Below are 16,045 nucleotides of genomic sequence, written 5' to 3' on the forward strand. Positions count from 1 at the left end.
CTAAAAAAAAACTTTTCTAACTAGCTCTTTAAGAGAGCCACCTAGATTGCACCCTCTCGGACGGGCACAAAAACCTAACTGAGGCTTGGAGGAGGGTCATAGGGGGAGGAGCCAGTACACACCATGTGACCTAAAAAGCTTTTTAGATGTGCCCTGTCTCCTGCGGAGCCCGCTATTCCCCATGGTCCTGACGGAGTCCCCAGCATCCACTAGGACGTTAGAGAAATTTAAGTTTCGTAGTATTCATCTGGAATTGAGCAAGGACAGGTGAGGAGGTGCGCGTACAAGCAGCCGGAGTGAGGGGGAAGAGTTCAGACTTGGAAGCATTAACACGATACCCTGCAAAGGTACCAAACTCAGTAATGACTTGCATAATTGGTGGGATAGAGGTTTCAGGATTTGAAATAAAGAGGAGCATATCATCCGCAAATAAACTCACACGAAGCTCATGGTCACGGACCAGAACTCCATAGCATCCGGGAAGGTGGCGCAACTTAATAGCCAGGGGTTCTATGGCGAAGGCAAATAAGAGTGGGGAGAGGGGGCAGCCCTGTCTGGTGCCCCTGTGAAGGGGAATGGGTCAGATAAGTAGCCATTACACATAATACGGGAAGAGGAGGGGGAATATAAATTTCGGAGCATGCCGATCAGTTCCAGCGGAAACCCAAACCTCTCCAGCGTGGTATGCAGGTGATCCCAAGTAACCAGGTCAAACGCCTTCTCCGCGTCCAATGAAAGCACGTATTGGGGGTCCGGGTCTCCGCTGGAATGCAACCAGCTAGCCGCTGCAAGAACTTTACGAATATTATTAGTGGAATGCCTACCCGAGATGAAACCGGTTTGATCCGGGTGAATAATTGAGGGAAGCACTTCCTTTAATCTGTCAGCAATAATTTTTGTAAAAAGTTTATAGTCAACATTGAGGAGAGATATGGGGCGGTAGGAGCCGGGGAGATGGGGATCTCTCCCGGGCTTGGGAAGAAGACGGATCAGAGCATCATTAAAGTATAAAGGGAGGGAGTGAGAGGTTAGGATTGCATTAAACACCAGAACCAATATATCCAGCAGTTTAGGATGGAGCATTTTATAGAATTCGCCAGAGAACCCATCAGGTCCAGGGGCTTTTAAGGGTTTTAAATGTTTGATAGCAGCCTCCACCTCCCGAGCAGTAATTGGGGAGCAGAAGCCCTCAGCAACCGAAGGCGGGATTTGGGGGAGGGAGACAGAATGCCAGAAAGAAGTTTTAGTGGGGACATCAACAGGAGAATGGGCATAAATGTCCGTGTAAAATTCTGAGAGGAGTTGCGCCATGTCTACAGACTTAGTAGCCAACGAGCCATCACCGCGTTTAAGCGACTGGATCACCGAGGAAGGCACAGATCCCCGCAGAAGATTAGAAAGGAGACGGCCTGTTTTATTGACAAATCTGTAAAAACGGTGGTTTTTGTGAAAGGTATGGCGATCTCCCATTAGTGCTAATACAGTGTTAAATTGGGATTTACATTCTAAGTATGTTTTCTTTGAGGCAGGGGAGGGGGACTGTTTAAAGTGTTGGTAAGCATCCGTTAAGCATCGCTGAGATGTTTTAAATTCAGAAAGAAACAGCTTCTTTCTTGAGGAAACATATTCCACAAGCCTACCCCGGAGAACCGCCTTGGCGGTCTGCCAAAACAGTAAAGGATTAGTCTCAAAAGTGCTTGCATTATCCAATCTGAACTCCTCCCAAAACGCCTCCAACCTATTTCGAAACTGCAATGAGGAGGTGAAGGAAGTCGGGAAACGCCAACACTTAAAAGAGCCGCGATCTAGTGAAATAGTTAAACTAACCCAGACCAAGGCATGATCAGAAAGGGATATCGTTTCCATCTGAGCCTCACTACTTTGAGGGATCAGGGAATCCGACAGCAACAAAAAATCAATTCTGGACAAGGTGCCATGGGCAGCCGAGAGACACGAGTACTCCCCATCAGTAGGGTGAAGGAATCTCCAAGCGTCAGTCAAATGTAATTGCTGAGCAAAGAAGGGGACTCCTAGGGCAGGGGGAGGGCGTGCACGAGCGGAGGAATTCGAGTCCATATAAGCAGAGACCACAACATTGAAGTCTCCGCCCACAATCATTGGGAGAGACATAAATGGGCATAATTTAGTAATGAGACTCTTGAAAAATACCTTCGAATAAGAATTTGGGGCATAAACAGTACATAAAACATATTTGGTGTTATGAAGTAAAATCTCAAGAATAAGGAATCTACCAGCAGGATCACACAAAGAGGTGAGAACCTCTATATGCAGGTTGCGTTTAGCAAGGATAAGTACACCCCTTGCCTTAGAGGAGTAGGGAGCATCAGAAAGCACCTGCCAACCGAGGACACCCAGCTTTTGGGCCTCCGGGGAAAGAAGGTGCGTTTCCTGCAAAAACATGAGATCCATATGCATTTTATTTAAATAAAGCAGTATTTTCTTCCGTTTGATGGGAGAGTGAATACCCCCCACGTTCCACGTACCCACTTTAATGGCAGACATAAGACATATGACTGGGGACAATCACAAATGAAAACATACTACAATCCCACAGGTAATGGAGAGGAGAGAAAGACACAGGAGGGAGGGAGGGAAGGGGTAGACAAAAAGACAATATAGACATAGAAATGAGAAAAAGAAACAAGACCCACCGGGGGGTCCCGCAATAACAATGAGAATGTGACTTCACGGTAAGTCCAATGGGGTAGTAACCGTATACAGCGAGGAGGACATTGCTCCTAGCCAATACCACTATATCGAGCAGCATAGGGGAGGGGGGGGGAAGGGATGGGAGGAGAAGGGAGGGGGAGATGAGGGCATGGAGGTGAGGGCCCAGATAATATCAAACAGGTGGAGGTTGAACCCAAAACAGGTAGCATGGACATATAACTTCACAAGAACAAACATGTACACCTGGGAGCGTATAACAGAGAATGCACTTATGTTACTCCAGAGGTACATATACATCACCTATAGGACCAGCGTGGGTGTGGTGAGCAAGTCCAAATAAACCAACAGACGATCACATAGTCCACAAGGTTAGGGAAAAAAAAATATGCGGCAACAGAGCAACCAGGGGAGAGGAGAGTTCAAGATCAGATTCAGGAGAGCACAGCTATTTCATCGACGGGTCAGAGGTGGCGGCTTCTGAAAGATAAGCAGCAGCATCCTCCTGGGTATGAAAGACCTTAAAGGATGTGCCAATTAAAGATCCTCAGGCACGCAGGGTAGAGCAGTACGAACTTTCGGCCCTCCTGGACCAATTTAGAGCATACAGGTGAGAATGCCTTGCGTAGTCTGGTGAGCTCCGGAGAAAAATCCTGGAAGAGTACAATTTGGCATCTTCCCAAACAAGATCCCGTACACGACGAGAAGCCGACCAAAGAGCTTCTTTATGGAGAAAGTTGAGACACCAGAACAATACAGCACGCGGTCGTGTTGAAGTGGAGGAGGGGCGGGTGGGGCCCGTTCTATGTGCACGTTCCACCACTAGGTCCGAGCAAACATCTGGTATTCCAAGAAGATCAGGAAGAGTATGTCGGAGGAAATGATAAAGAGCCTGTCCCTTAACCGACTCTGGAAGTCCGGTAAGCCGAAGGTTATTGCGAACGACCTATTTTCCAGGTCGTCGATCTTTGCCCAAACCAGGTTTTCAGATTTCTGCAGTTTAGCAGATATCAGAAAGTTCGTCGATTTGTTGGAAATTCTCACCAGCAGTATGTTCCACTTGTAGGACACGTTTAGACAGCTATTTGTATTGGCTTTTGATATCCAGGACAGCCTGCTGTAATGCAGCAGCATACAACTGTGTTTGTTCCTGGAATAAAGGCTCGACTGTTTCTTTTACCGCCCTGACAATATCAGCATAGGATAACGGGTGCCTGGGTACATCTAAGGGCGGTGGGCCCGCAGCCGTGGAGCCCACCAGGGCAGGAGAGCTGGAGGGGGGAAGGGCTGCAGGAGCAGCCGCTGAGCGGGCTCCGGCGTCCATGGAGGCCGCGGCGGCCATTTTAGTAGCTGAGCCGCGGACCTCAGACCTGGCGCGGGAGTTCTTTCCCTGCATCACGGGGGCCAGGAAACGGTCCATACAGGGTGGCCGAAGCTGCAGGGGGTGAGCGGGTATGGCAAGCCGCTCAATGGACGCCCAGAACGGGCGGTATGAGGCCGTTAGTGGCAGCAGGCACCGGAGCTACACAAGCTGCGTGTCACTCCATGCAACGCCGGAACCGGATCTCCAGGGTCGTGCTAGTTGTGAACCAAGCTCCATAAGAACCCTCGTCTGAAGTCCATCAGGACCAGGTGATTTATTAATCTTAATTTTTCTTAGTCTCTCCCGGACTACTTCTTCGCTTAAACAAGTATCTAACTGTGAATCATTACTGTCATAATTGTTATGCTCTACTCCCACCATCAGTTCTTCATTGGTGAATACTGATGAAAAGAATTTGTTCAGTATTTCCTCTTTTATTTCGTCATCATTTACCAATTCTCCTAATTCATCTTTTAATGGACCTATATTCACCTTTTTTAACCTTTTACCGTTTATGTATTTAAAAAACTTTTTAGGATTGGTTTTACTCTCTATAGCGATTTGCATTTCATTTTCCATTTTAGCTGCTCTTATTGCTTTTTGCATTTCTTATTACACTCCTTGTAATACTTGAAAGACTCCTCCATTCTATTTGATTTAAATGCTTTGAAAGCCCGCTTTTTTTAATCCATTTCTGCCATAACCTTCTTGTTAAGCCACATCGGTTTGAGTTTAATACTCTTGCGTTTACTGCCCATGGGAATGAAGTTATGAATATTGCTATGCAGCAACCCTTTTAAAACATCCCACATTTCTGAAGTGTTCTTGTTATTAAACAGAACCTCCCACTCTATGTCGTTAAGTGTACATCTCAACATACTGAAATTAGCCTTCCTAAAGTTAAAAGTTTTGTTGGAACCCCTGTAGCTATGTTTCCTGAAAATGATGTCGAATGTGATCATATAGTGATCACTGTTACCCAAAGTCTCCCCAACTTTAGTGTTTGATATAATGTCCACATTATTAGTAATTACTAGATCCAGGGTAGTTTTACCCCTAGTTGGGTCCTCGACTAATTGAGACAAGTAGTGATCCTTTAACATATTTAAGAACCTGCTGCCCCTCGCTTTAGCACATGAATCATTACTCCAGTTTATATCCGGGTAATTAAAATCCCCAATCATAAGGATGTCCCCCAATCCCGCAGCCGTTTTGATTTGCTGCAATAGTTGTTCTTCCTCATGTATGCTAATATCCGGCTGTTTGTAGCACGTGCCTATGACTAGTTTTTTTGCATCAATTCCCCCACTTGAAATTTTTGGCAGATATAACATGTGCAGAGAGAGTTAGACTTGGGTGGGGTGTGTTCATACTTGCCTACCTGACCCTCTCCATGAGTGAGAAAATGCTCTGTTCCTGGACTTTCCTGGTAATGTATGATTGCCATCACCTGTGGTGAGCTAGTTAATTGATTAGAAAAGTGTTTCACCACAGGTGATGGCAATCATACATTACCATGAAAGTCCAGGAACAGAGCATTTTCTTCCTCATGGAGAGGGTCAAGTAGGCAAGTATGGGTGTGTTCAATCTGAAATCTAAATTGCAGTGTAAAAATAAAGCAGCCAGTTTTTACCCTGCACAGAAACAAAATTACCCACCCAAATCTAACATTCTCTGCACATGTTATATCTGTCCTCCCTGCAGTGCACATGGTTTTGCCCAACTGCTAACAAATTTGCTGCTGCAATCAACTCTGAATTACCCCCCAGTGTCTCTGGCTTGACACATACTGTAGGTCCCTAATCGGGATGCAATCAATTTGCCGGCTGTCGGGATCCTGGCAGTCAGGATACCGACGCCGGGAATCCCAACAGCCAACAAAGCCGTCAGCCGGATTCCCGGCGCACAGGGGCTATTCCCACTCGTGAGTGTCCATGACACCCATAGACTGAAAATAGAACTTGTGGTGAGCGCAGCAAGCAAGCGCAACAAGCACCCAAGGAGACTCTTAGCACTCGCCCCGCTGCCGGCATTCTGGCGGGATCTTAACAACTGGCATCCCACCCGCCAGTAAATAGTATATAACCCCCCTAATCAAACTCCCAATGGATGGTACTGTTTTTGGGTTGATAATCTGTGAAGCCAGAGCATCCACAGTAACATATGGAACAGCCTGATAAACCCCTCTCCTCTGGTACAGTGAAATGTATGGAAAAGAAGTACTGCAAGTACAAAATGGCTGGCCACACTTTTAGGCACTCAATGAGAGGCTTACCAGAAATACCAGCGGCAGCTAACTAAATAGCGCTATGAGCGGCAATGAGAGCGGGCACTATATAGCACCCCATTTTATTTTCTTGTTAAATGGGACCACTTGTTTGTAGTGTCCGTGTGGATAGAATGGTAAAGTGATATATAAGATTCTAGGCTAGTATTTACTTGTGTTATAGGGAAATGTATTTAGTATAACATAAACTATGAGTCAATTACACCTGCAGCAGGTACAGTACATGTGATTTTAAATACTCCTAATGTATTTCTCCTTATAAAACAGGTCATTGCTCCAGTTGTTCTCCACAGTCAGGTCCAGTTGTTGCACACAACTGTTCCCACCAATCCCTAATAGTTGCTGTCTGTAACAGACATTTGGGGAAGCAGATTTGTGCTTTCTATAGAGTTTTGTGCAATGCATTGGAAATATCACAGGAGCTTGGTGGCGCTCACAGGCAATATACATGAAATCATTATATACCTTTTGCAACATTATTTAGCTTTGGGTTCAGATGTTATAAGTACAGCTGGGTACACACCTATACAATCGTCAGAAAGTTCTTCCAATACCCGATCCATTCATGTGATATCTTAAGAGTGTATGCACATACTGTATGATCATGTGTTATCATAAGAAAACTAGAGATGTGCGGGTTCGGATTTACTTGGTTCTTAACGCCAGAATTACCGCAAGTTTGGATTTATCCAGATTTTTCTTATTGTCTCAATACAGATACACGATTTCAGATGCGCACTCCTTCTGGAGCAATCTGTAATTTGTGGACACCGGGAAATCTTCAAAGTCAATCAATGTCAGTGTCAAATTGAAATCAACTCTTCTTTAGATTAATCTCTCCCCTTGTCCATTGTCCTCAAACAAAGCAAAGGTTGGGGATAATAGTGAAGTACCGTTTTACTATATTGCCAAATATTGGAATGAACAACTTCAATAAAATGCCAAAGTGAAATCCACCACAGATACAGAACCCATAACAACTTCAGTAAAGTGACAAAATAAAATCCACCACAGATTCAGGGTAGAGTGTGCGTACCGGATTTCCTGGGGTGTCATCAGATGACCACCCATCAGCGTTTAAGAATAGCCAACTCTTCTTTAGACTATTTCCTCCCCTTATCTATTGTCCTCAAACAAAGCAAAGGTTGGGGATAATCCATAAATCTCATTTTACTCCTATAGCTCCAGCATATTCCGTTGCGCTTTAGAATTGGGAAATATGAACGTCCGTGTCCGTAGAGGGATAATGTACTGGTCTCCTCTGTTTGCAGCTGGACCAATCCTAGTGCATCTGATCAGGTTCTGGAAGCAGTCGCCTCCACGCAGAAGTCCTATCCTTTCAGTTTTCGAGGGGCCAAGATCCTGTTGGGTCAGGATGAGGGGCTTTTCGGCTGGGTCACTACCAACTATCTCCTCCTTATATATATAGAACTGCTCTATATAAGAGGAGATAGTTGGTAGTGACCCAGCCGAAAAGCCCCTCATCCTGACCCGACAGAATCTTGGCCCCTCGAAAACTGAAAGGATAGGACTTCTGCGTGGAGGCGACTGCTTCCAGAACCTGATCAGATGCACTAGGATTGGTCCAGCTGCAAACACAGGAGACCAGTACATTATCCCTCTACGGACACTCCGTTTATATTTCCAATTCTAAAGTGCAACGGAATATGCTGGAGCTATAGGAGTAAAATGAGATTTATGGATTATCCCCAACCTTTGCTTTGTTTGAGGACAATGGATAAGGGGAGGAAATAGTCTAAAGAAGAGTTGGCTATTCTTAAACGCTGATGGGTGGTCATCTGATGACACCCCACGAAACCCGGTACGCACACTCTACCCTGAATCTGTGGTGGATTTTATTTTGTCACTTTACTGAAGTTGTTCTGGGTTCTGTATCTGTGGTGGATTTCACTTTGGCATTTTATTGAAGTTGTTCATTCCAATATTTGGCAATATAGTAAAACTGTACTTCACTATTATCCCCAACCTTTGCTTTGTTTGAGGACAATGGACAAGGGGAGAGATTAATCTAAAGAAGAGTTGATTTCAATTTGACACTGACATTGATTGACTTTTGAAGATTTCCTGGTGTCCACAAATTACGGGAAGGAGCGCGCATCTGCAATCGTGTATCTGTATTGAGGACTTTCTTGGAGTGGATTTGACTACTCCTGCAGCTGCTGCAGCCCCATTGAGTTGGAGAGCGTGTTTAAAGTATTCTTTGTGTTTTTCTTATTGGCTATTCAAAACATGTGAAATCTGAGATCCAATAAGATGCCATTTTGAGATCCGGGTAGATCCGAGTAAATCCGGGTAAATCTGAACCCGCACATCTCTAAGGAAAACTGATTGTATCTGAAGATCATGCTTTATCGGCGTCCTAATACAAATACACGTCAGATGCAATGGTACAATGTCGGTCAAAGTGTGTATGCACTATCAACTCTTCTATCCAATACTTCTGCTTTTTCAGCAGATGGTATCAATACCACAGATCGACTGGTAGATTGTAAAGGGGGGTACACACGTAGAGATGTGTGCTTAAATTCTAAGCAATCTGACTAGATTGCTTAGAAAATAAGTACACATCACTCCGTGTGTATAGCCCATAGCGATGCGCGACCCCGCGCGTTGCTATCGCTGACTCTAAATTGGCCTGCATGCATTCCAAATCTAGTCAGATCGCTCACTTCACAGCTGGGTGAAGTGAGCATTTTGGGGGCTTTTTTCCCTCGCCCAGCACACATCTCTGGGACACATCTCTCCATGTGTACCCCCTTTAACAGTGTGTACGCATGAATCTGTATGTTTATCTGGACTTGGAGGGGGGTACACACGGAGAGATTTCTGCAAGAGATGTGTGCTGAGCGATTTAGTATAGGCGAAGTCCCTTGAACATCCCAGTGTCTAGATTGCTCATACAGGATCCCTTTGGATGGTTGACCATGTTAAGGTCGACAGTCATTAGGTAGACCACTATTGGTCGACATTGACATAGCCGACATGGACGTATGGTCGACCCATGATAATGGTCGACGCAGGACAGGTCGACACATGAAAATGTTGACATGGCTTTTTTATATAAAAAAAATAGATTTTAAAGATTTTCAGACTTTACCATCCACGTGGACTACGATTGGGAATAGTAACCTGTGCCGAGCGCAGCGAGGAACCTTGCCCATAGCATGGCGAGAGAAGCAAGCCATGCAAGGGGACGCAGTACACTAACTGGGGTCCCTGATCATGTTACGGAAAAAATGACACCAAAAACATTTAAAACATCCATGTCGACCATTTCGTGTGTTGACCTACCCCGCGTCGACCATTTTCACGTGTCGACTATTAGTACATGTTGACCATGACTATGTCGACCAACAGTGGTCAACCTAATGAATGTTGACCTTAACATGGTCGACCATTCATACCGGAATCCGCTCATACACATGTAGCGATCTGTGCTGAACAATTTGTGCCAAGCAAAAAAAAACTTGAAGAGGAGGGATCAGGCAGAGGCAGGGGAGTGGTGGGTGATGGCGATCGCCATTGCTCATTCCTGTACACATGAGCCATTTCAAGTTTTGTGAAAAGCAATCTGACTAGATTGTGCCTGCATGCAGGCCAATCTACAGATGGTGATAGCGACATGCGGGGCTGCGCATCGCTATCACTATGGGGTATACACACGGATCAATGTGTGCTTCATTTCTAAGCAATCTAGTCAAATTGCTTAGAAATTAAGCAAAAATCGCTACATGTGTACCCCACTGAAGTGTAAAGGGGGGTACACACGTAGCGATTTTCGCTTAATTTCTAAGCAATCTGACTAAATTGCTTAGAAGTTAAGCACACATCGCTCCGTGTGTATGCCTCATAGCGATAGTGATGCGCGGCCCTGCGGGTTGCTATCGCTGGCTCTAGATTGGCCTGCATGCAGGCAAAATCTAGCTAGATCGCCAGGCTTTCATTGAGCCTTGCGGTCTAGTTAGGATTGGCTAGCACACATCGCGCTGACCCCGAAACTCTCCGGGGGTGTACCACCCTTAACTGTAAGGAGATCTGCATCTGAAGTATGATTGTAAAAGTGTGTACCTACAGTAGCTTAAGAACAAACTTGCTATGTATTTAACCCTATTCATTGCCAGTTGCCCACTTTGTCGTAAAAATATTTGGCAGTGAATGGGTCAAGTTTTCTTTTTGCTAATCTATAATGTGCACAGTTAGTCAGAGTGTGTCTAGTACAGGTTGCATTACATTAGGGCATGAGACCTTCTGGCTTATCAGGCAGTTTGTCTCTGCTATCAATGCCTGGGAAAAGAAAACTGTGGATTGTTGCTTACAACAGACACACCTAGACATATAGGGTCTAATTCAAGGGGTGATTCCACCTGATCGCTGTTGTGCGTTTTCGCACAGTGGGCGATCAGGTCCTAACTGTGCATGCGTATGCACCGCAATGCGGATGCACATCGGACAACGGGCATCGCCTGTCAGTGACGGGATGGTGTGAAAAATCCGAATGCACGGGCGTTCGCACGGTGATTGACAGGAAGAGGCCGTTTGCAGGTGGTAACTGAGCGATTACAGGGAGTGTCCGGAGAAATGCAGGCGTTCCCAAGCGTTTTCAGGGAGGGTGTCTGACGTCAGCTCCGGCCCTGATCAGCCTGTTCTCATCGCACTGTATGAGCAAGTCCTGGGCTGTGCAGAGACTGCACAAAGTAGATTTTTGCAGCTCTGTTTACACATGGGAGCACACACTTGCATGGAAAATTTACACACCCCATGGAGGCAACGACTATCCGAACGCAGGGAAGCAAACTTTGCAGCCCAGCAATCAGGTCTGAATCAGCCCTTCAGAGTGGATCGCTGCAGCGTACGTGCACCCCAAGAGCCCAGTGAGATGCTAAAAGCAGGCGTGTCCAGATCATTGTCGGGGCGGGCCGCTGCAGCTGCGTGACGTCATATGCAGCCGCTGCGATCCGGGACGCGTCGGGTAGGTCCCTGCCAGCGCACAAGAGTCTGAGAAGCTGATCATAGATGTGCTCATAGTAGCACATCTACGATCAGATCTGAATTAATCTGAATTACCCCCATACAGCCTCTGGGAAGGACTCTAGGCCAATAGGTATCCGGTCAAAGCATCTAAATATTGATAACAGCAATGGGTGCTATTTGATATTTCTGTCAAACTGGTGCAGGAAGGAATAAAACAAACCTAGAAGGTAATATATCCAACTTGCGATATAGAGCAGAGGGTCTACTATGTAGGACAGAGTGGAGAATAGAGGTGAAGCCGGGATAATGCTATCACAATGCAAAGTTCAGTGTAACCAGGCTCAAGAACAGATTGGTAAATATTTTATGACATTTTATAACACATGTATTTTATTAACTTTCAAATTGTAAAAAAAAGGGAGGAGGGAGGGAGGACGCTGTTCATTGTAGTTTAGGACTCCAAGCACGTAAGTTACTGAACTTACACGTTTTCAATAAAGCTGGATGAAAGTCAACAAGCTAGCCACCCACCCCACCCTCAGATTACTGTAGTGATTGTTAAAATACTGTATCAAGCACCCACCCACTGCTTTATGCTGTGAGATTTGGCTGACAGACAATTGCTTTTATTATTACAGTCTTCTGAGTTTTCTATTGTTCTTAAAAGTTAAAGATTATATTATTTTGCATTCTGAATAAAATTATCAGAAAAATAACGCAAAAGATAAACGTATGTGAAAAAAATGTTGATAGAAATGAAGAAACATTATATAGTAAGCAAATGTGTTATAGACCAAATACACACGCCATTACTGTAACTGTAGGATGAGTGAAATCAGGGACAGAACCCATGGCACAATAAGCACAAAGTGATTCTCTTTGGAGTGTGGCGCCAAGCTATGACATAATAGGCCAGCACTGCACTCCCATTCTTCTACTGCCAACATGGAGAAGTAACAGCTAGCAGAATTACAGGTAAGAACTTAGCTGCTGGGTTCAGTATTTTAGGTAGCACTCAACAAGGGATTTTCAAAGTGAGCAATTTCACCTCCTAGGGAGATCTGGAGTGCTATAAGTGGGTGCTAAGAGACTGGTGTGCGCTGGAGGGATTAGCATGAGAAGGCAGAGATGCAGGCTCATTTATCAAAGTGGGGCTGCTGCAGCACATGACCTCTGGTGCCCACTACCTCTGACAGGCTGTGGGGCAGGGGCGGATCCAGAACAAAATGACAGGGGGGGCACCACAATGTGCTCCTGTGAAAAGAGTGTGGCATTGTAACAAGGGGTTTGGCCTCACAGAGAATGCCATACCCATGCGTCACGCCCTCGTTTTCATCACGCTGGGGGCATGGAGTACTAGGGCAGTGGGTGACAGGATGAGAGTGCGGGGACAGTGAGTGAGCGGGGACAGGCCTGGTAGGGGACAGGGTGAGTCCCCATTTTTGTTGGAGTGGTCCACCTGCTTTTGTTTTTTCTTATAGTGCTCCTCCTTTTCTGTTTTTTGTTATATACCCCTCAGCTCCTGCCAGTGTGTTTTTAATATAGTGCCCTCTGTCAGGGGCATCAGAATGATTTCACGCTGGGGGGGCAAGTTTGAATTTCATTCTGGCGCCCCTGCTGTGGTGCCGATCTTATCTCCTTCAAACACGCCCCCTCCGCTTCCGCTGTGGTGCTGGTCGCTCTCCTTCAGTGCGGGGGGCGCTTACCTCTGCATCCCCGTGGGCTGTATCCAAAGCAGGGTGCGGTGTCCCCTCTTCTGTAATACCCAGCTGTCTCCTCAATGGTGATGCATTACTGGGAGAAGGCGTGGCTCACAGCCATGCCTCCTCCCAGTGATACATCACCAATTGAGAGACAGCCAGCTAGTACAGAAAGGGGCAACGCATCATGTTTGGGGGGGGTCAAGCTGCCACCCCCCCCCCCCCCCCCCCGTTCCGACGCCTATGCCCTCTGTCCCCCGTCCTGTTTTCAGCATCTACCTGTCCCCTGACGTCCACCCACCTCACAGCAGCAAAGCCTGCTTTCTTCTCCCGGCTCCCGTCAGGCTGTGGCAGTGTCGCATCCTAATTACAACAGATGTGCGACGTTGCCGGGACTGGCGCTGCTGTAAGGGACACGGAGGCAATGCACGCTAACACAGCTGACTATGCACCCTGTTACTGTATGGTATCAGTGGCAAACGCAGGATTTTCATGGGGGGGGGGGGGGGTTCCGTACGTGTGTGTGTTTGTAATTGAGCAGCCAGCACACTGCACAAGGTGTGTGTGTGTATATATATATATATATATATATATATACACACACACAGAATATCTGTACATAGACATACACACACATACTGTACACAGCATACATGCGTACACAGTTTACATGCACACATCATACACACACACACACACATACAGTATACATGCACACAGTATACATACATACTAACACGGTATACATGCAAACATACATACATACATAGTATACATGCACACAGCATACTATACATACACACACTGTACATACATATACACAGTATATATGCACACAGCATACAAATACACACACACACACTATACATGCACACAGCATACTGTACATACATACACACACAGTATACATGCACACACAGTACACATGCATACAGCATATATACATAGTTACACACACACACACTATACATTTACATAGCAATACACACACTCATTAACAGTAAACAGAACCCCCTCCTCACCTTATACTACTCACAAACTACAATGGGCTCCGAAGACATCAGCCACTGCCTCACGTAGCTCTGTCTCATGGCCCCTTGAACTGCCTGAGAGGAGCTGCGCTTCCGCTGCAGCTCCCCCTACAGGCAGCCACCAGCAGCAGCAGCCAGGTTCACACTGTCACTCGGACAGTGTAAGGAGCTAAACAAGCTTCTCCTCGTTAAGTTAAAAAGAAATCTTCCTTCTAAATGACAGGGGGGGCACGTGCCTGGGTGCCCCCCCCCTGGATCCGCCACTGCTGTGGGGAGAAATCCCTCTTCCTCCGCAAGGGTAGGGAGATGTGTGTGACATCAGCGCAGCTGAGGAGAAGTGAGGGAGAGAATGGAGACAGGTCTAGGTTAGCCAGCCTAGAAATATTGGAGAGGGGGATAGAAGATGTTGGCTGCTGACAGTGGGGGTGTATAGGGATAATAGAGTGGGGTTTATGGTACAGTATAAGCAGCTCTCTAATTCCACTCAGATGTTATTAGTATTCTGAAGCTGCAAGTCTCAGCAGGTAACCTAAGAACAGATGTTATGTACAGCAATTGTGGTTGCATATACAAGAGATGTGCGTATACTGTAAACTGAACATTATGGGACTGATTCTGAGTTGCACAGGTCTCTCTCTGTTCATGGACACAAAAGGTGAGTTTTACATACAGCGCTTGCGCAGATGCAAATTTATGCATTTTTTCATAGGTCCATCTATTCTAAGTCAGATAGAACTTTGCTGGATCTGTCTTTCCGTAAAACAGGGCATTTTGACTTGTGAACTAAGTGGTAAGAAGTGATCACACGTAACCACCATGACTTGTGGGAGTGTCATGGTGTGGATGGATAGCTGTGTGTTTCTGAGTTGTGCATACAAGGAAGGGACGTCTGTATCAGACGCATCCCTTGTGCTTGGTGCTGGTGCAAGTACAGATATTATGGAACCAACATGGTATCTGTCTGAAAACAGTTTGGGAATCACTGCACAAAACGCTGGCCCTTTCGGTGAATGTGCCGCCCCAGAATAAAGTACCCATTGAAAAGCCATATACTGTATTAAATAATGCGATACATACAAACAAAGGAAGTGAACATTGGGGGTAATTCAGACTGCACAGCTGCAGCGGCAGCGATAGCAGTCTGAATTACTTTGTGGAGTGCGCATGCGCAACCCGGGAGCCCAGTGAAATGCTATCAGCATCTCAGGGCTGCGATCGCCCGTGCCTGATTGGCAGGCAGAGGCGGTTGCGGGGCGGGAGGTAGCGTGCCAACGGTGTTAGAATGGTGTTGGCGGGGCACGATCCGGACAACGGAGGCATGTCCGGACAGTTGGGGGGGGCAGGCCATTGCAGTTGCGTGACATAACACACAGCCGCTGAGACCCGGGACGTGGCGAGTAGCGTCCTGCCAGCGCGCAGGAGCTGCGCTGGCAGGGAGCTACTCGTCAGGTACAAAAGCATCGCTGACGTACGATGCTTTTGTACTTGTGCGGGGGGTTAAGGTCAGACATGCGGGGCAGACTAGCCGTGTGTTGGTCGTGCCCCCGCATGTCTTAGAAACTGATCGTAGATGTGCAAAATTTAGCACATCTACAATTAGATCTGAATTAGACCCATTGTGAGTGACAATGTCATTGGGGGAGATGTATCAAAACTTCTACAGTATAGCAACCCATCAGTTTGTAGCATGCTCTGAAACACAAACATACATAGACCCACGCAGGACTTAGAAACACGCTTTTCATGTGTGAATCCTTCAATATGTAGAGCATGTTGTTACACTGAAGACTTATCCATAACTAAACCCTTAACCTAGACTGTCAGGGATACATATGATATCCTGGCAGATGGGATGCCGGCTATCACTATACTGACAGCGGCATCCCGTTTGCCAGAATCCCAGCAGCGAGGCAGCGTGTCCCCTAGCGTGCTCACTGCGCTCGCAACAGGTTCTATTCCCACTGAGTGGGAATACCCTGCATGT

General features: G+C 46.3%; 1 protein-coding gene across 10 annotated transcripts in view; it reads right to left on the bottom strand.

The window, feature by feature from the left end:
* SLC4A4 (solute carrier family 4 member 4) overlaps window positions 1-16,045 on the bottom strand; it is a 393,000-nt gene that overhangs the window by 268,996 nt on the left and 107,959 nt on the right. The window lies entirely within an intron of this gene.

This window comes from Pseudophryne corroboree, chromosome 1 (genome assembly GCF_028390025.1).
Source record: "Pseudophryne corroboree isolate aPseCor3 chromosome 1, aPseCor3.hap2, whole genome shotgun sequence".
Classification (NCBI taxonomy): domain Eukaryota; kingdom Metazoa; phylum Chordata; class Amphibia; order Anura; family Myobatrachidae; genus Pseudophryne; species Pseudophryne corroboree.